The 21,356-nt window shown below is 44.5% G+C and overlaps 1 long non-coding RNA gene across 1 annotated transcript; it reads left to right on the forward strand.

The window, feature by feature from the left end:
- Window positions 1–18,997: 18,997 nt before the first annotated feature.
- LOC308478263 lies at window positions 18,998–21,037 on the forward strand. Its single transcript, XR_013986995.1, has 3 exons — window positions 18,998–19,120; window positions 19,553–19,679; window positions 20,917–21,037. It is a non-coding gene; the product is annotated as an uncharacterized lncRNA (long non-coding RNA).
- Window positions 21,038–21,356: the final 319 nt, after the last annotated feature.

A 21,356-nucleotide genomic window follows, 5' to 3' on the forward strand; every position in this document is an offset into this window, starting at 1 on the left:
GTTGCTGATTCAGCCCCCAACATTTCCAGAAAGGGCCGAAAGAAACCCTAAGGAGTTAGATGAACTAATAAGTCAGCTTCCTATGTTCCTAGCCCTTTTGCTGCTCTACCACTTCTCTGGTCAAAATGGTCTCTGACCACTTGGCCTCTCCCTCTGGCATACGTTGTCATGTGGAGGATAGAGTGAGCTTGTTTTCTCCTGATCTGGAGGGTAGGACTTGAACCAATGGCTTCAAGATACAAGAAAGAAGATTCCAACTAAACATCAGGAACAGCGTTCTGACAGTAAGAGCCGTTCAATATTGGAATGGTCTCCCTTGGAGGTTGTGGACCTCCTCCTTTCTTGGAGGTTTTTAAGCAGGGGTTGGGTTTCCATCTGTCATGGATGCTTTAGCTAAGATTTCTGCATTGCAGGGGGTCAGACTAGATGAACTCTACAATTATATGAATCTAAGGACTCCACCCAAAGATTCCTAGAAGCTGTTGTTTGTTTATAATAATAATAATAATAATAATAATAATAATAATAATAATTTATTATTTATACCCCGCCCATCTGGCTGGGTTTCCCCAGCCACTCTGGGCGGCTTCCAAAAGAATATTAAAATACTATGATACATCAAACATTAAAAGCTTCCCTAAACAGGGCTGCCTTCAGATGTCTTCTAAAAGTCTGGTAGTTGTTGTTCTCTTTGACATCTGGTGGGAGGGCGTTCCACAGGGAGGGCGCCACTACCGAGAAGGCCCTCTGCCTGGTTCCCTGTAACTTGGCTTCTCGCAGTGAGGGAACCGCCAGAAGGCCCTCGGTGCTGGACCTCAGTGTCCGGGTAGAACGATGGAGGTGGAGACGCTCCTTCAGGTATACTGGACCGAGGCCGTTTAGAGCTTTAAAGGTCAGCACCAACACTTTGAATTGTGCTCGGAAACGTACTGGGAGCCAATGTAGGTCTTTCAAGACCGGTGTTATATGGTCTCGGCAGCTGTTCCCAGTCACCAGTCTGGCTGCTGCATTCTGGATTAGTTGTAGTTTCCGGGTCACCTTCAAAGGTAGCCCCACGTAGAGCGCATTGCAGTAGTCCAAGCGGGAGATAACCAGAGCATGCACCACTCTGGCGAGGCAGTCCGCGGGCAGATAGGGTCTCAACCTACGTACCAGATGGAGCTGGTACACAGCTGCCCTGGATACGGATTTAACCTGTGCCTCCATGGACAGCTGTGAGTCCAAAATGACTCCCAGGCTGCGCACCTGGTCCTTCAGGGGCACGGTTACCCCATTCAGGACCAGGGAATCCCCCACACCTGCCCGCCTCCTGTCCCCCAGAAACAGTACTTCTGTCTTGTCAGGATTCAACCTCAATCTGTTTGCCGCCATCCATCCTCCAACCGCCTCCAGACACTCACACAGGACCTTCACCGCCTTCACTGGTTCTGATTTAAAGGAGAGGTAGAGCTGGGTGTCATCTGCATACTGATGAACACCCAGTCCAAACCCCCTGATGATCTCTCCCAGCGGCTTCATATAGATATTAAAAAGCATAGGGGAGAGGACAGAACCCTGAGGCACCCCACAAGTGAGAGCCCAAGGGTCTGAACACTCATCCCCCCCCACCACTTTCTGAACACGGCCCAGGAGGAAGGAGCGGAACCACTGTATGACAGTGCCCCCAGCTCCCAGCCCCTCAAGATGGTCCAGAAGGATGTTATGGTCGATGGTATCAAACGCTTTATGAAAAGTGGAAGGAGAGGGATAATTCATTTTTATTTCCAGGAAGGCAAATAAAGGGAGCCGTAGCAAGTTGTTAATAGCTGCTTCAATGAGAGGCCCCTTCCTTGACTATGTCTTTTGCTTAGCAATGTGCTTTTATGGCTCTCCCTGCACCCATAATGGCCAGGAACTTTTAAAATGAAAGCTGAGATTCTCCAGATCATTCTCAGTTTGGCATATTTGTATGATTGCAGGTGGCACACCGGCAGTTCTGCAGATTTTCACAGCTCTCATATATAAGTAGCCTGCGTAAGACGGGATGCAATTTCATTCATAACCTCTAAATACTTTGGCTCCAAGACATGCGGAGCACCATTTGCTTGCTTCATGCCATGCACTGGGTTTTCCTTGCTGGTTTGGGGTGTTCAGTCTTCATCAGCATTTTCTCTGTTTTCCTTTTCCACCCCTTTTTTTCCAACCAAAAGGAATATTCCTATTTCTCTGCAATGAAAGTCCTGCGCCATCTGCCCTGTGGCTTTGACCCAGATATCGACTTTATCCCCTTCAAGATATGACAGTGTTGGGAAATTTATGTACCACTTTTAGCCTCGGTCTCCAACTTGCACCATAAACTATAGCAACTACAGGGTAATGTGTGCCTCGAGTTAACGACAAGCGATGCTGCTGAAAGTTTCAGACAAAGACACCTCCCCCCTTACTACTTCTTACATTTTATTAAAAGTCACTGAGAAGAACAGCAGCTTCCCTTGAAGTGTGCAATGCAAAAAGAGTTTCCTTGGAATTTGATGAGAAGCTAGGCATTACGCCATATTTTTGCAATCGTTTTTCCTGAACTCAAAGCTGTGGCGGTGGGAGAGAAAGTGCAGGTTAGATAAATTGTCTGTTGGGGTAGATTTGCAGAAAAAGTTGTTCTAAGTCAGTAAAGTGAATAAAATACAGACTCAACAACACACAAGATGCAATGTGTGCTAATAGAAGAAAGGGGGAAATGTAACTTTCACAAAACACCATTTTTGATGAATGGAATTTTCCTCTGAGGCTTCTCTAAGAGCCTAGCTGTAAGTAATATACTGTATAGTACCTGTAATGTGGAACTGTTGGCTTTATCCCCGTCTCTCTCTCTATTTTCAATAACATAAAAGCAACATATGGGTGGAATCCACACACATATAAAAACCATTTCAAAAATGCTTTTTTAAAAAGCCTTTTAAAAAATACATTGAATTTTCCATAAGGCTCACTATCGCCATCTAGTGTCACGTTGTATATTGCACTTAAAACGTTTTATTTGCAGCGAAATAAATTAAAAACTTTAAAAAATTGTCCAGTAGCACCTTAAAGGTAAAGGGACCCCTGACCGTTAGGTCCAGTCACGGACGACTCTGGGGTTGTGGCGCTCATCTCGCTTTACTGGCCGAGGGAGCCGGCGTACAGCTTCCGGGTCATGTGGCTAGCATGACTAAGCCGCTTCCGGCGACCCAGGGCAGCGCACCGTTTACCTTCCCGCTGGAGCGGTACCTATTTATCTACTTGCACTTTGACGTACTTTCGAACTGCTAGGTTGGCAGGAGCATGGACTGAGCAATGGGAGCTCACCCTGTCACGGGGATTTGAACCACCAACCTTCTGATCAGCAAGCCCTAGGCTCTGTGGTTTAACCCACAGCGCCACCCGCGTCCCATAGTAGCACCTTAGAGACCAACTAAGTTTATTCTGGGTATAAGCTTTAGTGTACATGCACACTTCTTCAGATACCACACTTAAAACGTTTTATTTGCAGCTGTATAGCTGAGTCCATGGAGATGCTTGGCTGGAAAAGCAGATTTCCTTTAAATATTTGGTACTTTACATATTTTGGTACTTTCCTATACTAGTGACATTCTAACAAAGGGGTCACCGATGTCTTTGAGCTTGTGGGCACATTTGCAAAATTGAGAAACTGCTGTGGGCACACAAATCGTGACCAAGGACACAGTAGTCTATTGCTTACAACAGAATGCTTTATTCAAGCTTAATTTCAGCAGGGGGTGGAGGAGCCTGCAGGCCCCAGGGAAGGCCTCTGTGGGGACATGTGCTTCTGTGGGCACCAGGTTAGCGCCTCCTGAAAAACAAGTATGCGTTCCCAGATAGCTCAGTTGGTAGAGCATGAGACTCTTAATCTCTTGTTGCAATCCTGAGCATAGTTTGCTTGAAAGCAGGAGATGGGTTAGACACAGCATATTGCTTGGTATAGCTGTTCCTGGACTGTAGAACTCAGAATTTAGACTGGGAGAGAGATGCTCACAATCTGTGCTTTCCAGAATACTCTATAGGACAATTTAGACTAGGGAACCTGTGGCACTCTAGACACTGATGGGCTACAACTGCCACCAGCCCCAGCACAGCCAATGGTCAGGGATGATGGGAGTTGTAATCCGGCAACATCTGGAGAACCTTGGGGTGTCTCTTAAGCCATTGGAGCAGAATATGCAGTCTGTTTTGCTTGCAGCCAACTAGCAGTACTGCATTGTAAGTGACTCAAAGAAGCCAAGACTTTCAAAAACTCAGGGGCTGCAAGGGAGGCCAGAATGGAAACCTATTGTGAAAGTCATGGTGCCAAGCTTTTTAGCCAATCTGGCACCAGGTTCATAAGGCTTATTGTTTGGCCAGTACCTGAAGCCCAAGTCACAGCTGATTGAAGCCTATGTCCCCTTTCTGAAACCCTGCAGAGCAGTTGCCGGTCAATTTAGTTAATAGATAGATGGTCCAGTCACCTGATTTGGTGTAAGATAGGTTCTTATACTGAGCATGTTACTAAAATAATGTATCAGCTGCAATGACTACTTGTCCATTTCAAGAGAACCAGGAGCAGGGAACCTGTGGCCCCTCCAGATCTTGTTTAACTACAACTCACATCATCCCATTCTTGCTGGGGCTGATAAGAGTCGGAGAAGACAGATATGACACAATAAAACAGCTCGCTTCACTGTGACTGCACTGCAAATGAGCCTTCATGCCTAAATTAGATTGGCCTGTGTGCCCCCAATCCCCTTTACTGCCGCAACCTTTGCTGCTTCCCCTCTGCTCTGGTTGGTGAAAATTGACGTGGCTTCCTGCAGGTAGTTGCTGGAGACTGGAAGTTTCCTATCCTACACACTTGACTGCAGGCTGCTTTGTTAATGTTCTCCTATTGCAGAAGGAAGTAGCAGCAATGAAGGTGAAAAAAGAGCAAGACTGACAAGTTGAGCCACTGCTTCGTTTGATGGGATGCTTGTCTGTCAGTTCAGCCATGAAGACAGATTGGCAGTGCATCTGACAAATGCCCTTCTGAGCCTCCTTTTAATATTATGTCCGCCGATGTCTTAGACTCCGGGGCATCAGGCCGTGCAACTGGGTATCCTTGACCTCTTCTAAATTGTGGTCCAATTAAAGAACTTGGACATCATCCACAGGAACACACACTTTCCTTCTGTCACTGGGAAGCAATGCAAGAGTTCTCTGGCATTTCAGCGAGGGAACAGTTGCGCATAGCAAAGCCCTTGCTCGTCCCATAGTTTTGCCATCCACTTTAGGCATCTGGTAGTTAACAGCTGTTTCTCGGGTGGCATGGAAAGGGATATGGAGGCAAAACCTCCCTTAGCCTGAATTCTCCTTCAAGGGAAAACGTCTTGCTCTTGAGGCAATTAACAGCTTACATGTCCTGCACAAAGCACACCAGGAATTTCGCACTCGGGGAAAGCCAAAGATGTCTTGACAGTGAAAGCTGGCTTGGACCAGTGCTTGCCTGAAACAATATGCCAGTCTGTCGCGGGGCAATTAGAGGAATGGGTATGCCTGAAACTGACCAGCTACTGAGTGACAATAGGGTATTAAATGAAGCAGTTATTGCACAAGGCAATACTGCCATTAAATATGTGTTTTGTGTGCCAGTGACAAGCTCCCCGTTTCCCAAGTGGTAAACCAGGGATGGAAAACCTGTGGCCACCCAGATGTTGCTAGACTGAAACTCCATTCATCCCTGATCATTTGAGGTGCTGGCTGGGGTTGATGAGAGTTGAAGTCTGGAGGCCATTATCTGGAGAGCTACAGGTTCCCCACTCCTGAAGTACAGCCACTGCACTTGTGAAAAGAGGGTACCCAGACACTTGCAGAGGTGTGTGTGTGTGTGTGTGTGTGTGTGTGAGAGAGAGAGAGAGAGAGAGAGAGAGAGAGAGAACTGTTTATCTGCAGATGAACAGACTGAGCATGGGAAGCAAGGCAGGCAGCAGTAGCAAAGCAGCTTTAGTTTTGCCAAGAGCACAGGGCCAACCCTTTGTTGTCTTTATATTTACCCAGGCTTTTTAAACAGTTGCTGCTGGTGCGGTTTTAGCAGACTGCATTGTTTTCCTTATTGTTTTCCTGTCATCATGAACCGTCCTGGGAACTTATACAATGAAGGGTGAAATAGATATAATATTTAATAAAATAAGGCTGCTTCCTCCTGCCAGCTTGCAAAACCCTGCCTCCTTCCCTGTCCATGTTTTGCTTTCTTTCTCTGTAGCCCACTCCAATACAAAATGCCAGTCCCTACAGAACAGGGGTGAGCCCGGCTTCAAAGCTATGAACCATCAGTGCTCATTGCAGAACTCTGCTGGAGCCTGGAAAGCTCACTTGGTTAGAGTGTGGTGCTGATAATGCCAAGGTTGCAGATTTTATCCCCTTATGGTACAGATGCATATTCCTGCACTGCAGGGGGTTGGACTAGATGATCCTCAGGACCCTTTCCAACTCTACAATTGTAGGATTCTTCATGCATCTGACAAAGTTGGCTCTAGTCTAGTTTATGCCATTGTAAGCTGCAAGGTACCATAAGCCTCTTTGCTGTCTGAGCTCAAAGAGCAGCTGCTGAACAACTCTGTGGAATTTCCCCACACTGGCCCACTTATTCATTTGGGTACGTGGAAGAAGTTGTCCTTTTTGCTCACTGTTGATTTTATAATGGGCTTAATTAGATCCTGGAGGAAGGGAAAGCAAAATAAACATGACATAACAAAATGAATCCACAGTACAGGGCGTCTCCTCATATTTTGGCAAAGTCAATTCTTGTCACCTAAGCAGATAATCCTTTTACGCACCTCATTGCCTATAGCATGGCAATGCCAATAAGAGTATGAGCTGGCTGGATTCTAGAAATGTTGATATCTTGGCTAGGTCACCTTTTGGCTTGTCTGATTCCACCCTTTGTAGGAATGTGACCCACCTGCATTAATTCACACCTGTTGTCATGCTGGCAGCTGTTCGCTGTATGCGATTTGTCTGAAATTTGCTCAGACAGTCTTTTCCTCACCCATATAGGGTATGATCACATGTAAACCCTTTAGGCTCGTGATGCACAGAACATAATGGATACTCCATGTTGAAGCAGTATACCTTTGAATGTCAGGTGCTGAGGACAAACAACAGGGACAAACTACCCCGCCATGCTCTGGCTGGACCACTGTTGAAAAGGCACTACTGAACAAGATAAATGGTGGTCTGATCCATAGCCTATACTATCTTGTAAAGTAGGTTCTGCAGTGAAGGACCATATAATAGCCTGACTCAGTGGAAAATAGCTTCAGTTTGTAGATTTAAATGTATATCTGCATCCTTATTTGTTTATTTCATAAAATGTACATACTGCTGGATTGTAGGGGGAAAACCTCAAAGAGGTTTACAGTACAACAAAGATAAAAAAATAACATTATCACTAAAAAAAAGTTACAACCATTATTTAAAATACGTAGAAAGTTAAAACCACAATAGAATAGACTAAAAGAAACTGAAACCCATATGAAATTTCTAAACATCTGAGTAGGCTTGTCTAAGTAAGAATGTCTTCAGCAGGTGCCGAAAAGAATTCAATGAAGGCGCTTGTCTGATATCAAGAGGCAGGGAGTTCCAAAGTGTCAGTGCTGTCACACTAAACAATCAAGTTCTTACAGATGGGGTGCAGGTATTATGTGGCACCTGTAAAAGTGCCCATTCTGCTGATTGAAGCGGTGGAGTGGGCACACTGGGTAAAGCAATCTTGTAGGCAAACTTAATCAATGGATGGACTGTGAAGCCTTTATTAGGTGGCCTTCAGCCTTAGGTCTCAGAGCAAGTAAATCAGTAAATCAACAAGGGATAAAAAACTGGTTTCATTTTCAATCCAAATAAGCTATGATTATTAGAATTAAGAAAACGTGCCACTGTATTTAACAGCTGCTGGCACAAGTGGGGAGAGTCTTGTTGAACTCGGGTCCTGATTACAGGCTTCTCATGGGCACCCAGTTGACCCTTGTGAGAATAGGATGCTGGACCACATGGGCCTTTTAAGTTCTTTGAATGTCAACATACATATCTTCATGCACATCCTCAAGCTTAATCCCCATTCCTAGTCTTCTGTTTGGCTTTAATGCACTTTACAGTTCAGCTAGGGACGCGGGTGGCGCTGTGGGTTAAACCACAGAGCCTAGGACTTGCCGATCAGAAGGTTGGCAGATCGAATCCCCGCGACGGGGTGAGCTCCCGTTGCTCGGTCCTTGCTCCTGCCCACCTAGCAGTTCGAAAGCATGTCAAAGTGCAAGTAGATAAATAGGTACCACTCCGGCGGGAAGGTAAACAGCGTTTCCGTGCGCTGTTCTGGTTCGCCAGAAGCGGCTTAGTCATGCTGGCCACATGACCAGGGAGCTGTACGCCGGCTCCCTCAGCCAGTAAAGCAAGATGAGCTCCGCAACCCCAGAATCAGTCACGACTGGACCTAATGGTCAGGGGTCCCTTTACCTTTAGAGTTCAGCTGGCTCACTATTAACTATCAGAAGTATTAGGGTGAACCAGATTTTTAAAGAGGGGACAAGAGTCCTTATCTGGAAAGCTCTCCCTGACAGGTGACTTCATAGCTAACAAGGGATAGATGAATGAAGCCAAGTTAAAAAAAGAGAAAAGATAGATGACTGACGTTTAGCAAATGTTGGATGACTGAAGTCAAATCATAGACAAGTGAACTGGCATGCTATGCTTCCGGCAATACCTTTTGAAGCTGGCAATGGGGCAGGTGGTGGGAGAAATCTAGCTCACACTTTTCCTTTCCCATTTTCAGTCTGATTCTAAGTGTGATGTAGTACTAGTTCAAACATGAGATGAACACTTGGGTCTTTTTTCTTTAGACAGATTTACTAGCATATGTGCCGGAAAGCTTGTTTTCTTACTATTTTCTGCTGCCTTAAAAACCCTATAGATTATGATAGTGCCAAACAAGACACGGGAAACTATCCAAATATATTTAAATCTATACAGGGATAAGCACTGACTTTCAACATTACCTACATTATGTTTCTGGTTCTGTGGTAAATACCCTGTGCAATTTTGGGGCAAACCATTTATTATTTCTAATACTGTAGGAGGAAGGAAGGGGAGATTTAAACATACTGCACATTTATATAGTATATATATTTTAAACAAAACTGTGGATGCCCAAACTGGAAGTAGACAATTGATCTTTCGGTTGGGAAAGCCAGAGGTTTAAGGCTTTGGTACATATCTAATGGTTCTAGCAGACACCACAATGAAAACAAGATATCTGCACATTCCTCCTGCAAGAAAGGGGCTCAAAGTATATTCCCAAAGTTATTTGTACATTATTCAGGTGTAGGAAGATTGATTATTTATTTATTTATTTATTTATTTATTTATTTATTTACTAAATCTATGTCCTATCCTTCTTCCCAAAGGAACTCAGGGGAGGCCAACAAGTGATAAAACAATGAAAAAACCAGGGCAGATGCAAACTGGGAAAGGTCTTCAGTGCCCATCTGAAGAACTGCACAGATCCAGACCTGCTTGGTTTTTGCATGGTTGCGCCATCATGTGTTTTTGGAATGTGCCCCAGGGCCCCACACAAAGCTTATTTGGAGTGCACATATTGACTAAGCCTGCTCCAAGATGATTGGTACCCAAGTACCAGAGCTTTGTCTGTTCTTCAATAGAGAAGATGAAAAACAGCTGGTACCATGTCCATGCAACTCTAGGAAATTTGGGTGAAGGAAAGTTCATTCCCAAAGCACACTAAATCACATTTCAGAGGCTGCATTTTTATGAGATCCAGAGATTGGCTGTTTCTGGTAAGGCTGGCTTTAATGGTCTCTGAATGACTTCTGATCCGCGGTAGTGGAAGGAAAATCACCCTAAACCTCTTTTAAGTCTGTTCCTGTGAATTCATGGGGGGATAGTTAGCTGCCTACACTTTCAAATGGTTTGAAGAATTGAAGCCCTCTCTCACTTGCAGGGTTGTGTATTATTTGCTGCATATTTCTCAGCCTGGGAGCTGACAAGCTGTATTTCATTGTGTACCATAAAATAGGAAGTCTGAACCTTTGGGGAAAGTTAATCATCACTTCAGAAACTGCAGTTCTATCTAGGCATCTAGGCAGATGGTATCTCGGCAGCTCAAAGAGATTAAAAGAGGACACTCATTGACCGCAGGCTTGCGGTTTAAGAGTAAAGATGGACAGGCATTCCCAGGCCCTTTCTGTATTATACATTTAAAGCAAGATCATTCCACTTTAAGCAGTCTTTGCTTTTCCCAGAAATTCCTAGGAATTTGCTGTGTGTTGCTGTGTGTTGTTAGGAGAGCCCTATTTCCCTCACAGTGCTACAGTTCCCAGGGTTCCCTGTGGAGGATTATTGATAGTTAAACTACTCTAGGTATTGTAGCTCAGAGAGAGACCCCAAAACAAGCAAGAGACCAATAAGTACAACAGGTACCAGCTACCAGGTATCAGTCTTCCCCAACCTGGTCCCCTCCAGATACAGTGGTACCTTGGGTTACATATGCTTCAGGTTAAAGACGCTTCAGGTTATAGACTCCATTAACCCAGAAATAGCACCTCAGGTTAAGAACTTTGCTTCAGGATGAGAACAGAAATCGTGCAGTGGCGGTGCAGCGGTAGCAGGAGGCCCCATTAGCTAAAGTGGTGCTTCAGGTTAAGAACAGTTTCAGGTTAAGAACGGACCTCCGGAACGAATTAAGTTCTTAACCCGAGGTACCACTGTATTGTTGAGCTACAACTTCCATCAGCCTCGGGCAGCATGGCCAACAGTCATGAACAAGCACAACACTGGCAGAGCTACGATAAGACACTGCCTAATAAATAAGAGGAAACAGAAACAGAGAGGGATTCCTGAGGAGTCCCCAACCAGGAAGGGGTAGGGAGAAGCATGAAAACACAACATACTTATTTGCCCTCAACCTTTCTTCCACCAACCAAACAATAGGTTGGTCAACCTGTTCTCCTGTTTCTGTACGACACTGGAACTTCAAATCCAACTTTCCATTCCTGACCACAAGGCAAGAGAGCAGGCAGGAAAGGGGTGTCCAGAAGCAGTTTCTGGGGAAGGTAATGAAAAAGAAGGCAAGGAACTCTTCTGTTGAGAGTGAGTTGTCCTCCCTCCAGTTCCCTGGTGCCATGATGTTCTCCTTGATGCCAAGGCTCAGATAATGGTCTCAGTACCTACAGACCTGCCTCTACTGCCCTGGGCTCTCATGAGGGCTTGGGAAAGTGTGAATACTGCACCACAATACTGCTACAGCTTGGGGAGGGATTTTGACCCTTCATATTTTTCTGCATTGGTAGAGGGTTTTCATAGAATCATAGCATTGGAAATGGCTCCCCCCTACGGCCATCTGGTCCAACCTCCTGCAATGCAGGAATCTCAACATGCGGTTCCCCATCCAATTCAAAACCACACCAGACCCTGCTTAGCTTTGCAAATGTGTGCTAGCATTTTTATAGCTGCCCCACTAGTTTTCTTCTCCCCTGCAGAGCCCCCTGCCCCAGCTTTGAAGTAAGAATATAAGAAAAGCCCTGCTGGATCAGGCCAAAGACCCATCTATTCTAGGATCCTCCATCATGTCATGGATCAGCTGGCGAAGGGGCCTATGTACCTGTGTGAATGTCCACCTGTGTGTGCGTGTGCATGCACACATGCAAGAGTGTGGGGGGGGGGAAGAGTGGGGTTGCCACATGCACCGTATAGCATGTGGTCCCCAGAGGGTTGGCCAAAGACAGAATGGATCCCAGGTTGTGCTGTCTGTGGTCTCTGTGCCCTTTGGAAGTCACCTTATAGCATTCCTTATTCCCCCATTATAAATAAGGATTTGAAAATTATTAGTTCCGTAGTGAAAAGGAGTGGGTTGGTTAGATGAGAGGTATTAAAGGAAATAATCTGTATTCCTGACAGGTTAGTAAAATGGTTCAGAACACTTTGTCCTTTTACATATATATATATATAGAGAGAGAGAGAGAGAGAGAAGGAAAAACATTGCCTCTGTACCACTGCCAATGTCACCAAGACCTTGAGTACATCTGTCATTCAAGTGACGGCGAGACCTGTTAAACTTCTCCAGAAAGTCCTCTAAACTTTTGCCTTTGTGACTTGGTGTGACTTGCAGACAAGATTGTATATCCCAATATGAACCCACATAGCAGGACATAAACATTAAAAAACACATGCCTTAAGAATTTCATTCTGTATAGTTCCTGTAACTTCTGAAATCACAGTTGCCGTAGTGCAGGACAAGTGGTGATGTTTGAAACCTGAGCAGGCAGAGCCTGATGAACCTGCTGTGACCAAATGTGGCACCTAGAGAATCTGGCAGATTGGAGGTGGAGCCAAGTGCGGCACATGGGAAGTTGGGGCGGAGCCTGAATAGAACCTGGTGGCTTGTGGGTGGAGACTTGCAGAAAATGGTGTGCTGGGCCTGGCAGAACCTTGAATTCATTGGCATTTCAGAACCCAATGTTTTATAATTGCACTACCTCACTGGTCAGACAAATCAAATACTGAACTGATAAGTGGTCAGATAAGGATAATTAGAATTTGTTTTGAAAGTCAAGTTTGCCTTTATGGGCATAGCCAGGGGGACAAGGGGGCAGGTGCCCCCCAATCATAAAAATGCTTAACTAAAATTAGAAATAATCAGGATATTTGGAATTGAAATGCTCGCTGAGTTCACTTGAATGATATTGTGGCGCATTCTAGTGACACAACTGGAAACCTGACTGAGCAATAGGCGTGGCTTCTGCAAACTGCCCAATCGCGTCACAGGTAGCTCGGTTCTGGAACAGGACAGGTGGGTGTCCTTTCTCCTGCCCCGCCGACATAAATCCTGACCATGCCCATGTTTGCCTTCATAAGATGACATAGGCAATTCATATGTTTGGATTTTTAATGTTTTAAATATAGGACTAAAACAGAACTTGAGAGACAGCTGATGTAGCAAAACTGAGCAAATTTATTATTTATTTACATAGGGCCATTGGTGTTAATGATGCTTGTAATAGTTATTACAACACAAAGACACATCCCTGCCTGGAAGAGCTTTAGGATCAAAAACTGGCTGGCCAGTCGTCCTCCCTTGAATGACTTGCTGAACATATAGTTTGTACAGCATAGTTGGCAAGTGTGTTAGAGATCTGGCAGGTGTGACCCTGTGTCCCCCCCCCCCCATCCCACACACAAAGAGTGCTTGTTTGCACATCGCTACTAGGAGATGTTGTGATGGCTGGGGATGTGTGTGCAGCAATGACCCTAAAGTTTTGTTTACAACAGTGTTTTCTGTGTTTACCTTTATTATCTCACACACATTTATTTGAGCAAATTGCAGTTGGGGGAGGCCCACTGGACAAGACGTTAAGAGGTTTGTTTTCTGGAAAGCATCTTGTTCATTTTATTTTCTTCGGAGGTTGTTTCCTAGTTGATTATAACTGCCTGAATTCTTGTGAAATGCAATTGGGTTTTACTCTCGCACTTTAATTTAGTCATTGTTTATTGCTGCATGGTTAAATTTAACGTTGACTGCTTATCTGCAAGTCTACCATTACTTTAATGTGAAGGGGGGTTGTTTATATAATAACATCAAATTGGTATGTGTGGGATATTTGGCAAGAAGTAAACTGAGGCGAGAAATGGAGGTAGGAATTGGAGTGTAGCAAGCCTGCACCCATGGAGGAAATGTATGTCTTTTGCTGGATTCTGCTTTTAAAAATCTAAATAAAACAATCCCACCACCCCCAAGATATATATTAGGAAAATTCTCTGGAATGAGACCATGATGGAGAGTATGCTGCAATAGTGTGGTGACCCTGTGGACTGCCAGTTTTTGAAGGAAAATCACTGCAAGGAAGCACTCTATGAATAATAAACTGCAGATCAGAGAGTCACATTCCCAGTAGGCAGGGAAGTGTATTTGATTGGCAAAAATGTCAATTCCACCAAACCAACCTCAATCAGGCATCAGCATCGTTATTATTCATTGTATTTGTTCATCTGATACTTCATACAAATCTACAGCCTTGTTCCTTGAAGATGAGGAATAGAATCATAGAAATGTAGAGTTGGAAGGGACCCTGAGGACCACCTTAGTCCAAACCTCTGCAATGCAGGAATATGCAACTGTCCCATATGGGGATCGAACCTGCAACCTTGGCATTATCAGCACCATGCTGTAACCAACTGAGCTATCAAGCTGATCACCCCAGGGTCATGACACTCCTGCGCCCATCAACCACCTTCAAAACACCTCACCATCCAATCCCCTTTCAAGTGTGCCAGCCTTTCACAGTTTACATGCCAAACCCCCTTTACCAGCATTGCTGCTGCCCCTTCACCAGCTGCCCGCCTTACCAGCTTGTCTTCGCCCCACCCAAATCCCATAACCAGCTTTCCACTTGTCCCCTGAATCCTTTCCAAAATCCCACCACCTGCCAAAACAATTTCTCCCATCCTCATCCTGCCAGTCCCAAACATCCATGTAATCCAAGGATCTGTTGACCCAAGGCTACCTCTTCCATTCGTTCTTCCCTTCCCTTGACTGCTAATGCTGACAAATTGCACATGCTGCCCCAGGTCTTTTTTAAATGAGTTTTCGTGGCAGGGAAATGAACTCAAAGGGGCACTTTAGAATCATGGAATTGTAGAGCTGGAAGAGACCACAGGGGTCACCTAGTCCAATGCAGGAATCTTTTGTCCAATGTGGGGCTCAAACCCACCTGTCTCATGCTCTACAAACTGAGAAACCCCAACAGTTGCCTTTAAAATCATGCAAAAGGGCATTTTTAATCTTCATTTTAAATAATTAAACACAGTTCTATATAAAAAGAAACTTCATGGGAAAAATATATCTTAATAGTAATTGATGGCAGTTTAAAGAAACTTGGCATCTAAAACTTGTTCAGAACTCCAAAAGATTTTTTATAAAAAATTATTTAACACAATCCCACTCAGCATAAATCTCTAGAACAGACTGATATTATCTCCTGTCTTGGGTTGGGGGGTAAAAAAGGACAGCAGCAGGCCAGGGATCTAATGCAAGGCAAGGAGGAGACTAGGAATTCAGAGCGTGTTGCTGATTAAAGTGGATGCTCGGGTTGCAAACATGATCCATGTGGGAAGCACGTTCGCAACCCACAGCGTTTGCAACCCGCAGCGCCACGTCTGTGCACGTGCGGGTCGCGATTTGGCGCTTCTGTGCATGCACAAAGCGCGATTTAGCGCTTCTGCGCATGTGCAAGCGCCGAAACCCAGAAGTAACCCGTTCCGGTACTTCTGGGTTCGGCACGGTGCGCAACTCGAAATCGCACAACCCGAAGCGTCTGTAACCTGAGGTATGACTGTAATGTCATATGTGTACCATACATTTAAAGCACATTACTTCCTCTGGAGAATCCTGGGAGCTACGCAGGGCTATGATTCCCAGCCCCCCCATACAAACTACATTCTCAGTGTTTTTTGCAGGAAGCAACACACTTTGAATGTGTGGTGTGGACCCAAATCATCCTGATATTGGTGTTTAGGTGAGCTGTGCAATGTCAAATGCTAAAAGACGTGCAACACTCTGAGCCTTGGACTTCCACAAAGCGTTTGATGAAGTACTTCACCAAAGACTCCTGAGCAAGCTTAGCGTTCATTCTGTACATTTCCACTTCCGACTGTAGCGGCAGCAGCAATAGACAGCAAATAATTGTTTATGATGTCTGCTAATCAGACTTGACAGTCCCAGGCACCCAGCCTTGCCCGAGGTTTTGTAACAGAGTGAAGCTGCTGGTGTACTGAGCCAGTGCAGATGGGGAAGCTCTGGCACTGAAATACTCCAAGGTCTAATTTCTTTGCGTATCTTTATCCAGCTTGCCAATCATAAATTGGCTTCTAACGTGGCTCATGACAATTTAAAGAACAACAACAACAATACAAGTAGCAATGCATTTGGAACAAATATGCTGGGGACGGGATGGGGGTTCCTAACTGGGTGGGGTTGCATCTGCTTTGGCCCCGTGTGCCCTGCCCTCTCAATAAGCACCTTGGCCACTGTCTCCCCTTGGACTCTTGAAATTGTTCAAGCTTGTGGTCTCTGGAATCCACTTCTGCAATTCACTGCTGCACACCTCTCAGATGCACTTGCTTTGGCTAATGTCTGGAGCCTCAGGGTTATGTTGGGAAAAAGTGGAGAAATGCCAATGGATTTTATGTATTGCTACTTATTTATTATATTTCCATCCCACTTTCCCTCCAAGGAGGTTAATGTGGCATACATGGTTCTCCCCAATCCAGTTTCCTCCTTAAAACAACCCTGCGAGGTGGACTCAGAGACAGTGGTCACTCAGTGGCCGAATGGGGATTTCAACCTTGGTTAAATTTCATTCTGTTCTCTGGAGAGGTTTTGAGCTACTGTTTTCTGCCTTTGGTTTGGGGCAGGTTATACTTCCCAATTAATAAATAAATATCCCTTGCTGGTTTATGACCTGATTCATTGGGTATGGCTTGATTCCTATTGGATACTTTATGGGTAGCCCATAAAGGCATCAGCTAGTCTGTAAATAGATGGATTACAGACTTTGCTATGTTTACATTCTGAAACTGTTGAGTGATTTTGAAAGAGCTACCTTTTCCCTCAGTCTAGTGAACTACTTTTAATGGCATGAACCAGTGTTGTGCTTTTTGGCAGTCTGGACACTAGCAATGAATGTTAACATAGTGCATCTGCATTAGCACAACCAAACACCTTCACCTGCCCCAGCTGCAACAAAACATATCTTTCCTGTATCTGTCTCTACAGCCACAGCAAACACATCAACCTTCCAACGTTTCGACTTCACCTCTAAATGTGCACTCCTCCATTGTTTCCCAAGACAGATGGATGCCAACCAACTCAAGAGTGGCTGGGTATGACCTGCACAGCGATCTAACAATTGATTTTAAACAAGGCTGCTGCCTGGAAGTTTGTGTGTCACAGTGGGGATTGGGGAGAGAGGTTTTTATTTTAATTTGGCCATTAAAAAAGAAAGACATTTAAACATCTACAGCTGGCTGGCAAAATGACTTCTCAGGGTGTTGCTGTTTTGTTCTGTTTGTAGGGGGTAGGATTGAAGCTGATTAGCTGATGCTAATTTAGGCAGATGCTAATACTATCTGCTTTTGAATTATGGTGCTGGAGGAGACTCTTGAGAGTCCCATGGACTGCAAGAAGATCAAACCTATCCATTCTGAAGGAAATCAGCCCTGAGTGCTCACTGGAAGGACAGATCCTAAAACTGAGACTCCAATATTTTGGCCACCTCATGAGAAGAGAAGACTCCCTGGAAAAGACCCTGATGTTGGGAAAGATGGAGGGCACAAGGAGAAGGGGACGACAGAGGACGAGATGGTTGGACAGTGTTCTTGAAGCTACCAGCATGAGTGTGACCAAACTGTGGGAGGCAGTGGAAGACAGGAGTGCCTGACGTGCTCTGGTCCATGGGGTCACGAAGAGTCAGACATGACTAAACGACTAAACAAAAAATACTATCTGCAGGTATGCTTGCTTCCCACTTACTGAACCTGCAAATAGAATTTACTACAAATGCCACCATATGTATCCAGTCCTCTTGAGCTGGTTTGCTGCAGAGAAATCCTTGATGACGAGCCTTAACTGCTTCCCAAGCATCCATACATCATCAGAATGGGAGCCAGATACTGCATTGCATCTCTCTTCTATACTACTTGAAGGCTTAAGTTCAGCAGTTAAGGCAGGACCCCTACCCTAAGTTCCTACCCCAGCCCTAAGTTCTCACCATCTGACCATGCCCAAAGCCTATCCAAATGGGTTCTAAGATCAGCTGACCAGGTCAACCACCTGGTTCACAGCAGTCTCACAAGGATACCGACCATGAAGAAGACTGCCCCAAGAATGTGCTACCTTCCAGGAAAGCGATCTTCAGGTATGTTTACACAACTGTAGGTAAAAACAGATTTACACTATGAAGTCATGTTGATTTTACACCACTCTGTGGTATAAGATTCCCCCCAACCCGAACCCCTGAAAACTGTAGCTTGGTGGGGCTGCGCTGTTAGAGATCTCTAGCCTTCTGTGCAAAGTTATAGCTCCCAGGTTTCTGCACTGGAAAGGGAAGTATTATGGAACCAGTTTACATCCGTGGTGTGGATGTGTTCTAATTGTAACCAAATACAAGCAGTTCTTCTGCAAGACAAATCTTGAGGAAATAACAGCACTTACTACTGTATGCTCCTTTGTAGCTCCCATTCATTTTAATGGGACTCATGCGGAAGAACTTTCCACACTTTCCTTGCTATTTCCCCTCCATTGCAGTGTTTTGACATCATATTAAAACCTACGTGGCTTTCCCAAACTATTCTACCTTTCTGCAAGAGAGCTGTTAAGTTACATCACAGGTCAAGGAGTTCTTTCTGAGTATGTAGAGTGGTTTTCCATTTACTGACATTCTTGCTGATTCTCTCTTTCCATGATCAAAGTGGAAAATCTTCAAGAGTTATTTTCCACGGGATCAAATCTATCGGCTGTTTGTAGCTTATTAAAATGCAATCCAATCTCTTGCTGAATGTCACTTAGCTGCTGGTTTCAGTGTAACAGAATCTAGCTGCTTCCACCATTTCTTAATCTTATGCTGGTACAGTATTCAGTCTATACTGGAAAGGTGACCTAATATCAGCCTTGCAAACATTTTGTTGATCCTGTAGTACAGGGACTGTTACTGAAGCAGCTGCTTTAGCTTCAGCGATGAGGGTAGAATTTCAGTACTGGACAAACGCCATCTCAAAACAAAATCTAGAGGTCTTCCTAGAAGATGTTTGAGATCTGGTGAACCCCTATAGCAGGGGTGGCAAACGTGGGGAGAGGATTCCACCTCACCTGCTAAGTTGCTCAAGGGCCAGATCTGTGACATGTCACTAGTTCTGACCTCACAAATGCCCTTTGTTACATAAGCACCATCCTGCTGCGCCTTTCCTTTGAGAGTTATGCTCTCCTCATCAGTCACCTGTACCAGCAAGGCTACAGCTTCTCTCTCAGCCATTCCTTGGTCTGTGGCCCAGTGAAGTGTTGGTTCGTGAGATTACTGAGGTGCAAAGAGGGGGTTTCAGTGGAGCTTTGAGAGCTACCCAGCCACTGGAAAATTGGAGTTCTTGTACTATTTTAAGTCAATGTATTCTAATGAAAAGGGGAGGGGGGCTTTTTTAGACAGGTGATTTCTCATAATACCTTTACAGTGGTACCTCAGGTTACATACGCTTCAGGTTACAGATTCCGCTAACCCAAAAATAGTGCTTCAGGTTAAGAACTTTGCTTCAGGATGAGAACAGAAATCGTGCTCCGGCAGCGCAGCGGCAGCAGGAGGCCCCATTAGCTAAAGTGGTGCTTCAGGTTAAGAACAGTTTCAGGTTAAGAATGGACCTCCAGAACGAATTAAGTACTTAACCTGAGCTACCACTGTATTCCTTTTTTATTGTTTATTTCCTACAAGTTCCCATCTGCTTTTTTCTTTACCTTTCCTAGTTGACAGCAGAAAGGACATGGCCCTGATAAGAAATGACAAAACTGGTTGACTGTATGTTTCCTGAATCCTGGGGTTGTTGTTTTTTAAGAGGAAGATACTATTGTCTCTGCAGAACCTCAGCAGGAGGTGAAAATTAAGTTTACTGATAACCTAGGATTAGTGTGCTGATCTTTACATGAAGTATTCAGAGCTCAGAATATTTACCAATGCCTTCCTGGACTCGTTTGAGATAAGGAATTGTACCAGGGTGAAAACAGTTCATTGAGGGGCGTATTTTATATCAAGTTATGCCAACTTGACTGATCTGCAGTAATAAACTACAGGAAAAAAATCAGATTGGCATATGCCATTACAGGGGGCTACTAATAAGTACTAGGAAAAAGTGCAGGCATCAAGGACCATCTTAAAATAAACCTTCTTCTCCTCCCTTACATGAAAGGAAATGCCATTTGGAAGATGATGCCTGTTCCAGCATACACATTAGGACCTGGGAGACCAGGGTTTACCACTGAGCCATGGAGCTCACTGGGTTAGCTTAGCCAGGCATTGTCTCTTAGCCAGGCATTGTGTCCTGGTGAGCTCCAACTGGAAAAAAAACCCTAGTTGTGAGAATAAAAATGGAGGGGGAGTTGTGGAGAGAACTATGTACACCAGTTTGAGCTCCTTGGAGGAAAGGGGGCATAGAAAGGTAGCAAACAAACAAACAAACAAACAAACAAAAAACTAAACACAAAGGATGCTTTTTGCTTCAGGACTATTGTTTTGGTATGTGCAAATATATGCAAATATAACTAACCGAGTCACTGACTTGGCATGTTTATCTAGAAGTCCCATTGGGTTAAGTCATGCCACTTACTCCCAAGGAACTGTGCACATATATTTTCACTGTGAACTCAAACACTTGATTGACTAAGAGTTCTTTAATCAAGTGATAGCTCTAAGCATCTGTTGTTGCTGTTGTTTTGTACTGGCTCGTGTTGTCCCCCCATGCCCCAATGCAGCTTTGAGGAGTAATGGACTGACAGCAGGCTCAGAAGAATAATGAACTCTCCCAAGTTCAAAATGGGTTGAGGATGGCTTCCAGAGTTCATTTATTACAGAAGCCTCTGGCAGTAGGGGAGCTCCAATGGCACAAAGGTGGAGAGACCAAGCTTCCCATGCAGAAAGTGCCTGGCCAGAATCTGAGTTTAAGAGTCTCGGGAAGCAGATTCAAACTATCTTTTGGGGAAAAAAGCAGGCAAGCAAACTTCAAGATTTGCATTTGGACAACCTTGGAGAAGTGCTACTAACCATTCCTTCATTGCAGGGGGTTGGACTAGATGACCCTCAGGTCCCTTTCAACTCTACAATTCTATGATTCCAGGAGTAACAAGTACGAGTTACAATGGTCAGACCCCATAAGAAGGCAGCTTCCTATGTTCGCAGTTAACTCACCTGGTTCAGGAAGAAAGTCACGACAGGAATAAACCCTGACTGTCAATAACTTTGAGGCACCATTTGTTTTTTTAAAAAAAGAAGAAGAACAAAACAGATATGCATTATGCAAAATGAAACCAAACAATTCAGGGGCAATGATATGCCAGCCAAATAAAAGCTCAAATAGGTCAATTCTTCTAGAAATTGACTTGAGTATTCAGATCATTTGAGGTGGAACAGATAATGCTGCCCCACATGCCACCTTTCTCCTTCAGAACCGATTTTTGGTGTCAGGCAGCCGTGAATACTTCAAAAACACCTAGATGGAGAAATTAATCTATCTTGCAGAGCATATTATTACATTAAGCCCATGTCTGATACAGCTTT

The sequence above is a fragment of the Podarcis pityusensis genome, assembly GCF_964106645.2.
Source record: "Podarcis pityusensis genome assembly, chromosome: 5".
NCBI lineage: Eukaryota > Metazoa > Chordata > Lepidosauria > Squamata > Lacertidae > Podarcis > Podarcis pityusensis.